The following is a 10,237-nucleotide window of genomic DNA, read 5'->3' on the forward strand; positions in this document are numbered from 1 at the left end:
TAGTAACTAGTAACATATAAGGTACCAAAAATATGTACAGTGGTGGTGCACGAATCCCCACACTTTCGTACAACTGTACCAGCAAGTGCATTGGGTCGTTCAAATAATACCTGAGCGAGTCAAGGTCGATCCTACGAGGATTGTGGTTTGAAGCAAGCTATGGTTATCTTGCAGGTCTTAGTCAGGCGAAATCAAAAGTTGTTGGATTTAGACAAGGGCAATCAGTAATAGAAATATTGTATAAATTACTTTTTATATTGGAAAGAAACCAGTAATAGGGATATGCTGAAGGATTGAAGTTGCTTTATCTTTCTGAATTAACTCTGGTAGTACTGTCTCTTTGCTTGTGAATGACTTCTTCTATGGCAGGCTGTATGTGATCAACGCCATTGGCCGTAGTCATCAATCTCCTCTGCTTCAGATCAAACGCCATTGGCCGTGGTCATCCAATCTGAACGAGGATGAAGTTCTAGCAGTTCATTCTCTTGGCGATCTTACTCAAAACGCCACAGACAAGGTCAAATCTTCCAGATCAGAGAATGCTGCTTCTTTGGGTTCTAGCCTCTACCACAGAGACCATAATCTTCCTGGAAATCGGCTGAACTGGTGTCTCGAGAAGTCCCCAACGAAGTCGTGGATTAGCCGTCTAAGAGATGTATAAACATAGCTGACGGTTCGCGCTTTCCAGTCACGTATTCATACGAACCCAAGTAGACACGGGTGTTTGTCAAGCACACTGTCTTAGTATGATGAACAGAGCTGATTGTCACTGATCATCCTATTCACCATATTGAAGAACGAGAATATGTCTTAGAATTAGATCAAACACGGATCAATGAGAAATAGTAATACTTTTATTAATTCATAGGACTCAACAAGACTCCTCCCCTCAACCTAGGAGGTTTAGAAACTCATATTGAAAGAAAAATACAATGGTAAAATAAAAATATGGTATAAAGTGGCTGAAGATGGGTGAAGATCCCTAATACACAATGATCTTCTACTTTAAATACTAAACTAATGACTAGTAAGGGTTCTAGTGCGAAAATCCACTTTTGGGGCCCACTTGGTGAGTGTTTAGGCTGAGCTTTGATGAAATCCACGTGCTAAGAGACCTCTAGGGCATTGAACACTGGCTAGGGGGTCCTCTCTGGGCGTTTGGACGCTAGTCTCCACTCTTTGGGCGCTGGACACCTGGAAGAGAGCAGGAAACTGGCGTTGGATGCCAGTTTTGGGCCTTCTAATCCGAAGCAAAGTATAGACTATTATATATTGCTGAAAATCTCTGGAAGTCAGCTTTACATAGCCATTACAAACGCTCCATTTGGACTTCTGTATATCCAGAAAAGCTCTTCTGAGTGCAAGGAGGTCAGATACGGACAGCATCTGCAGTGCTTTCTCTGTCTCTGAATCAGACTTTTGCTCCATGACGAACGGATTTTTTCTAGTAAAGAATTTTGCAAATAAATTCCCGTTGCAAGTATAGTTTCTAAACCAACAAAGAATCCTTTCGTACAAAAACTTATTTGTCAATAAAGCAAACCCAATAAAAATAATAACTGAAGTATTTAAACCTCGGGTCGTCTCTCAAGGAATTGCAGGGAGGTGTATTTATTATTGGTTATAGAAGATTATCTTTTTGGGGTTTTTGAATAAGGAACAAGAAAAAGTAATTTGTAAGAATTAAATTAATAACTAATAAAGCTCTTAGCAGGATATGAAAATTGGACGTCCTATCCTAGTTATCCTTATCAATTGTGATGAGTATTGTTCATTACTCCCACTTAGTTAACCCTTACTAAATAAAGGAAAGTCAAGTGGACTAATCAACTTGATTCCTCAAGTCCTAGTCAACTCTTAAGGAAAAACTAGCTTTAGAGGGATCCAAACCAACCAGAAAATTCCAATTATCAATCAACAAAGGAGTTTGATAACTCAAGTGTCTCCAATTAATCAATTCAAGCTAAGAATGTAAAAAGTTAAATTAAAATCATAAATATGAAATACCTCAAATTGTATTAAATAAGAAAATCAATTCTAACATGGAGTTCATAAACCAAATTGTCAACATAAAGTAATCAACAAGGAAAATAAATAAACTAGAAAGCTAGAACAAATAAAAGTAGAAGGGAAATTAAATTAAAGGAACATTGAACCTGGAATTGAGAAGAAATAAACCTAAAACTAAGAGAAATCCTAAAACCTAGAGAGAGGAGAGAGCCTCTCTCTTTAGAAAACTACGTCTAAAACCTAAATTGTGAATAATGAGAAGTTGTATCAATGAATTGCTTGATTCGCCCCCAACGATTTTTTATACGTCCAGCATGTGGCTCTATCACGCGTACGTGTCGCCCACGCGTACGTGTCGCCCACGCGTACGCATCGTTTGTCCGTCACACTATCCACGCATACGCGTCATCCACGCGTATGCGTCACCTAACAGCAAGGCAACTATGGCTAATTATATATCATTTCGAAGTCCCGGATGTTAGCTTTCCAACGCAACTGAAACCGCTTCATTTGGATTTCTATAGCTCAAGTTATGGTTAGTTAAGTAGGAAGAGGTCAAGCTGGACAGCTTTAGTAATTCCTTCAATTTCTTGTATTCCTTCCACTTTTGCATGCTTCCTTTCCATCCTCTAAGCCATTCCTGCCCTATACACCCTGAAATAACTTAACACACATATCAAGGCATCGAATGGTAATAAGAGAAGATTAAACATAGCAAATTTAAGGACAAAGAAGCATATTTTCAATCATAGCACGAAATTAGGAAGGAAAATGTAAAACATGCGAATTATATGAATAAGTGTGAGTTTAGTGGATAAAATCCACTCAATTAAGTTCAAAATGTACCACGAAATAGTGGTGCATCAAATCTCCCCACACTTAAACAGTAGCATGTCCTCATGCTAAGCTCAAGGAGACAAAAGAATGAATAGGGGAAAGTAAGACTCATGAGATATAACCTATGAATGCAACTATATGATGAGATGATTCTGTCTACTTGGTTAAGAGTAAATAAATTCTTCAAGACAACCATAAATCAGATTCCACTAATTCAAATCATACAGTAAAGATAAGTAAACTTATAGGAAGATAGCTCATGAGAGCAGGGAACATAGAATCAAGAATTGAACCCTCACTGGTAGTGTATTTCACTCTAACTCTCTCAGGTGTCTAAGGTTAATTCACTCTACTCTCCTCTAGTCATGCTTTCTAAAACTTTGTTCTTCATCTAACCAATCAACAAAAATTTAGTATACCAATGCAAACATCATGAGGTCTTTTCAAGGTTGTAATGGGGCTAAGGTAAGGCTGAGGATATATGTATGGCCAAGTGAGCTATAATATGAATCTTTGACTAACCTAAGCTCTCACCTAACGCACACACACATACTCTATGTAACTCTAAATTCATGTCTAGCTACCTATAATTCCTACTTTTGTATCACATACTCATGTACCAAATTTTTTCTTAACTTTTTTTTACATATGCATTGATCTTTTATTAAACTTAGCATTGGGGTAATTTTGTCCCCTTTTATATTTACTTATTTATTGAATATTTTTGGATTTTTTTATTTTTTCTCTTATTTATTTATTTATTTATAGCAGTGGGGTAATTTTGTCTCCTTTTATATATATATATATATATATTCTATTGATTTTACTACTATGTCAATGGCAAAAAGGATGAGGGTTAAGTATGAGAAGTATTGGGCACTTCTTATTCGGTGAATATGTTGTTATTGATTTTTATCATATTTAATCCAATGCAAAAGAATGAGTATGTCAATTATTTCTTAGATTACTTATTTGGAGAAGAAAAAGGGGGCGAATTGAAGTCAAAGTTGTCCAAGTGCATAAAGTTACTTTATTAGCAATACCAAGGTTCTGAGGAAGCAAGTTAAGATGATACACAAGATGTTCAAGCCAGCAACATTAATATCGATGTTCATGGGATGGACTTTTTCTGCAAGTAACTGGTTGTAGAACAAATACAAGATCTAAATTTGATAAGATATTTACAAGAAGAATGTAGGCATACTCCCACAAGTTCGATATCCTAAATTGGTGGAAGGTTAACTCAACCCGATTTCCAATTTTTGGAAATATGGCTCGCGAGGTATTGGCTATACCTGTTTCTACATTAGCTTCGGAGTCTGCATTTAGTACTCGAGAAAGAGTCCTCGATCCATACCGCAGTTCCTTAATACCTAGAATGGTAGAGGTCTTAGTCTGCACAGGAGATTGGCTTAAGGAAGATCTTTTCTCTGCTTTAGATGGTGATAATGGTGAAGTTTTTCAACAAGTTGATCAAGGTATAGAATTTTATTCATATTTCTTCTCATTTTATTTTATTTTTGTTTTTGTTGTCTTGCTATTTTAGAATTTAGGTATTAGTTACCAATTAAAAGTTGTTGAATATAAACTTGATAATTAATTTGTTTTTCTTGACAGATATATTTTTCTCTAATGATACTGCTTGTTCTATGGCGGCATCTATTGATAATCTTGATGATGACTAGGTATACTTAGTATTCACATTTGGTTTTATACTTCTATTCAAAGATTTGTCTCAAAATGACAAAGATATATTTTGTTATTTGCAAATATATTTTTCTCTAAGGTTGTGGTTGTTTGATGATTTTGTGGAGATCTTTTGATATTTTGTGGTTGTTGTATTAGGGAGATTTTTCAGTAGCATTCTTTTGATGTTTTGAAAATGATTAAATGTTATATAGATTAGTTATTGTCATTAGATTTATAAAAAACTAAATTCTAGTTGTAATGAATCTATATAGTTTAAAAAGACTTTAGTATTAATTTTACTTAAAAAAAAAATTATGGTTTGAAAATTAGATTTCTAAAAACTGGTTTTAAAACTGAATTTTTGGTTAAAATATGTGGTTGAAGTTAAAAAAATCTGGTTTAAAATTAGATTTCTAAAAGCTAGTTTTAAAACTGAATTTTTTGTTAAACAACCTGATTTTGAAACTGAATTTTCAAAAAAAAAAATACTAAATTTTAAATTTGGATATTAAAAAGACCAAATTTAAAATCGGTTTATATATAAAATCGAATTTAAATATTAAAACCAATTTAAAATTAGGTTTTATTTTCAAGCTGGTTTAAAACCGATTTTTTTTTTTAAATTCGGTTTCAGTTTGATTTTATGAACTACGAAACTGATTTTAAAATAAATACCATTTGAATTTTTGGAAATTCAAACCATGCCAGTCCCTAAGTGAAATGGTCCAAAACTGTGTAAAATATGTGTCCATCACCAAAAGTCTATGTTCCCCCAAAATAGAGAAAGACAAATTATATGTCTCTATAGCGTATAAGTGCGCATAATTGTGTTTTCATAAACTTATATCTCACAAAATAAACGCTATACAAGTTCCACACCCCCGTGTTTATGTCTCTACAAATGAACACGGCCTTATTGCACACGCTTCATCTCTAAATTTTGTTGACACATTATATTTACCAACATTCATTTGCATGTACGAACACGCTTTCCTTAAGGTACGAACGTGCATAACAATTTATATAGCAAAACTTTCAAAAATTAGTATGGAGCAATGATGGGACATGTCACTTATCTCACAAATTATATCTGAAATTCTGAATATTGAACGAATAATCCATTAACACTTGTCTATGAAATTCATGTTGAATGACCAGCCCCAGCATTACTGAACATAATCCAAATTCTTCAGGGTCCATCTAGTGTACAGATGCACTTTGGTACAGATTTACAGATTTTTGTTTTTATTTGGTTTAAAAGTGTATCACTAAAAGTGTTGCTTAAAGAGAAAGTGTTACCCTTAATCGTTAACTTGGCTCTGATACCAATTTTGCAGCAATCAAATTTACTATATGATACCATTTTTTACTAGTCCTTGTATATTGTAATTTCATTTTTATAGTTTTCAATCTTGTTTTAGTTTATAATATTCTTTTTTGCATGAATTATTGTATATAAAATCTTTTATCTGTTTGTCTTTTTCTTTAATATAATTTCTTAAATCCTCAAAAACTTCTTTTATTTCTACACTTTCTGTTATTTCTAAATACCTTCTTAATTTTTCAACTTCATTCTCCATTTTTTCTTTCAACAGCTTTAATTCTTTTAAGTCATAATATGGTTTTCCAGGCATTTATAAATTTTTTAAGTTTAATTCCAACTTGTTTATATTTATTCTTATTTCTATCCTTTTTATTATAAGGTCATCAATTTCGATCTGAAGGTTATTTAATTCCCTTTTATACTCTTTTATTTTACTTTTTAATTTTTCTGCCCTTTTTCTTTTTATTTTATTTTCTGGTTTTTCAATCTTTTTATGCTTCATTATTTATTTTAAAATTTCTGCAAACTCTATCATTGATTCATCACTATTTTCTAGAGATTCTATTAATTTTTCTAGCTCTTCAACTTCTCTTTTTAATTTGTCATAGATTATTTTTAGAGCTTCAAATGCTCTTTGATTTATTTCAAAAAACTGTAAATAATTCAAACGATTTTCTCTTTCAAAGAGCTCTTGTTTCTTGTCTTGATAAGTTACATATATTTTTTCATTATTTATTGTCATAATTTAGTGTTTAGGGTTTCATTTAATTTTTCGACCTTTTTTGTTAATTCTTTTATTTCAGAATTTTCTTCCTTAATCTTCAACTTAGATAGACTTAAAGGGCTATTAATTTTAGATTCTCTTATTTGAAAATTCGATGAAACTAATTTTCCTGACGGTTCTTTTAATAATAGAACTGGGTTTTCAATAGCTTTATATTTTGGTATTTCTGTTTTTACAATTTTTTGAAATAATTCATCGACATAGATTCTTTCTCTGTTTTTAAATATTATACTATGATGGCTATTTGTTAAAGCATAATTTATTGCATATGTAATTGAAAATGGTTCATCATCTTATTCTATTAGATTCTTTCTGTGAAATTTATAAGCCAGACTTATAGATCTTCCAAGATTTTCAGTTGATAAAGGTATAGCATATCCCAGATGGGCATTAAATTTAACATTTACGTTTGCCAAGTTTCCATGAACAATTCCAATTATTTGATCTATTGGGTCATCAGTAATTCTTTTGTCACAGATTGCTAAGTTTATTGGTGAATTAATTCCTTTCATATATGTAGATTTGATTAAGACTTGTATAGTACTAATATGAATCCATCCAATTTTAGATCTTTTTTGTTGATCCTTAATTTTCTCAATCTGTTTACTTAATTCTTCATCATTTATCAAAGCTATTTCAAGTTCTCCATTGGCGGATTTTATCTTTATAGGGGCTTCAAGTTGAATTTTTCCATAGTATATTATATTTTTTCTATTAAAAACTTCTTTTAAAAGGTTTTGTTTATTAAAATTTTCGTTTGATTTGAGATTTAATTCTATTTTTAAAACAGCCTGTTTTTCATTATCTAATAAAGCAGTTAATCTATAATAATCAGATTCTTCTGTTAATTCTAAACTTTCTAAATAATTCATAATTGAAAGACTAGGATGAATATGTACCTTTCTGGAGAAAAACTTCCTTTATTTAATATATTTTACATAAGGTGCTTTTATCTCCAGAGGGGAGATTGTAAATACTAACTCCAGAGGGGAGTTTAGAACTATTTTTCCCTAATGGGAATTCTTCTTCAGATCATAGAATCGCCTCGACAGCTTCCTCCTTGCTCTCCTAGCATTTGAGTACTCTTTGCCTCATGCTTTCTATTTTCTGATACTTCTACAATTGCCTAAGCAACCTATTTATAATGGTTGGGTCTGATGGACAATTCCCATCCTTACCCTTCTTATGACGTCATTGCTTACGTCATTGTTTATTATCTTGCACCAGCTACATTGTTGGTGATCTATGACCTAAGTGCTTACGTCATTATGCAATAATGTTAAGAGATGCTTCAGATGTGCTGTCTTCCTCTTTCATTATGTGGCCTTCAGATGCGTTGTCTTCTTCCTTTATCATGTGGGTTGATTCCGTTTTATTATTGCTTTCTTCAGATAACTCTGAGACGCATAGCTGGCACTTGTGGTCTTCTCTGTCTTTTATCAAATAGCAGAGATTCCTCTTTATCCCTTCAGGGAGCTTTTCTAAGAGTCCAGATAAGTTGTAGAATGCTGATTCAAATTCCACTAAGAGTCTCATCTCTCTTTCTTCAATTTCATTCCTTTTACTAGACACAAGCAAAGTATTTCTGCTTTTATAATTAATTCTTGTGTGAGATTCCCTTGTTATCTTTTGAGTTCTTTCGAAGACCCTTGCTAGTGTGCCGGCTAGCCTTCCTTCATGACTGTAGATTGTTAAATCTTGAACTTGATCAATTGGTTGAAAATTTCCTGGGAAGATAGACATGAATATTACTTGGTGTGCTGGAACCAAGCATTCTTCTTCTTCATTAAAAATAGGCTGACTGTTCGTAAATTTTAGGGATATATCCCTTGGATTTACGTTATCAATCATATTTTTAAATCTCTTCACTGCATCAACGTGCCAATATCCTGATTTTGCATCAAGAGATGAAAACCAAGTTGCTCCTTTGATTTTTTCTAAAATAGAATCTTTTCTTGGAAGTTTATGAGCATCACTAATAGTTGCTTCATTCATCTTCTTATAGTTAATGACCATTCTTCGTTTTCCCCTTTTAATTTCATTATTGTTTTCGACATAAAAGGCTGGAGCCGCATGAGGACTTTTACCTAATCTTATAATTCCTTTTTCCAAAAGATCTCTACATTCTAGTGAAAACTCTTCTCTATCTCTTGCGGAATAAGGAATTTTATTTGGAACATTTATCTCTTTTGTAGGATCTTTTAATTTAATACTTACTAATTCGTTATTTGTATTTTTAATATCTAAAGGATTTTCAGCACAAATTTTATCCAAAAGTTCTTCTATTTTTATTTCAAGATTATTTTTTGGGATATTTATCTGAAAGTATAGATTTAAATAACATGTCTCTAATATAGAGAATATTTTAAATTTTAAGATCTTATCTATAGTAGTAGTCGGTATTTTTATACGTTTTGATTTTTGATTTATTGAAGAATCGTGTGGAGCTTTTAAAACTATATATGTTAATTCTTGAATGAATGGATGATATAGCTTTAAAAAGTTATTTCCTATGATAAAATCCATTCCAGAATCTAACATATATATAGATGGAACAATAAACCTATAATTTTGAATAAAAATTTCAACCATCTCTGCTTTTTGGTCAATTTTATGTATTGATTTGTCAGCTATTCTAACTCTTAATGGTTTCTTTAATTTTTTCCAATCAAGTTTTATATTTGAACTAGCAAAACATTGTGTTGCTCCAGAATCTATGAAAGCATTTATAAACTTTTCTGTTATTTTTATAGTAATAAACGTAGCATTATTACTCAGTCTCTGAGTCTGTTTCTGAGACATATTCAAAAATATAGTCTAGGTTATCATCAGATTCCTCTAAAGGTTCCATAAAACAAGACTTAGCAATTTCTATTTGTTTAGTAAGATCCTTTTTATCCTTCTTTTTCGGACATTCATTTGCATAGTGTCCTTCTTCTTGACAATACCAACATTTACATTTTTCTTTTTTATTCGGGCAATAGTTATTTCTTTGTCTTTTATTTTTATTATTATGTTCCTTTCTAAAATATCTCTTTTTTCTCCAATTTGGATAGTATTTTCTTTTTCTAAATTGGTATTTTCTTTTTCTTTGAAAATTTTTATTAAGACCATATTTTTGAGGTATTTCTTCATTATCTTGACAGCAAATTCTAATTATATTTGCAAATCTTTTTTGAGTTGCTTCTTGCATACAACGTTCTTTTATTTCCTCTCTTATTGCAGAGGTTGCTCCACCAAAGTTATTTTCAATTGTTCCTCTATTTATTTCTCTTATAAATCTTCCCATTATAAATTCATTAGCAGGATATGGAAGTTTTGTTATATACATACTAAGATAATGATTTTTATCTTCTTCTTTTAATTTGTAATAATGTATCCTATATTCACATATATAAAACTCCACATTACATAGATCATATATCTGAATATTAGCTAAATGGTTTTTTGCTTCTTGATATTCTTTATATAGAATCATCATTATATATAATATCTATTATTTGGTTTTCTATTGATGTTATATAATCTCTTATAGTTCCTTTAGTATGAAACCCTATGTAATTCCAAATATCTCTTCCAGACAATTCACTAAG

This window comes from Arachis ipaensis, chromosome B02, assembly GCF_000816755.2.
Source record: "Arachis ipaensis cultivar K30076 chromosome B02, Araip1.1, whole genome shotgun sequence".
Lineage (NCBI taxonomy): Eukaryota > Viridiplantae > Streptophyta > Magnoliopsida > Fabales > Fabaceae > Arachis > Arachis ipaensis.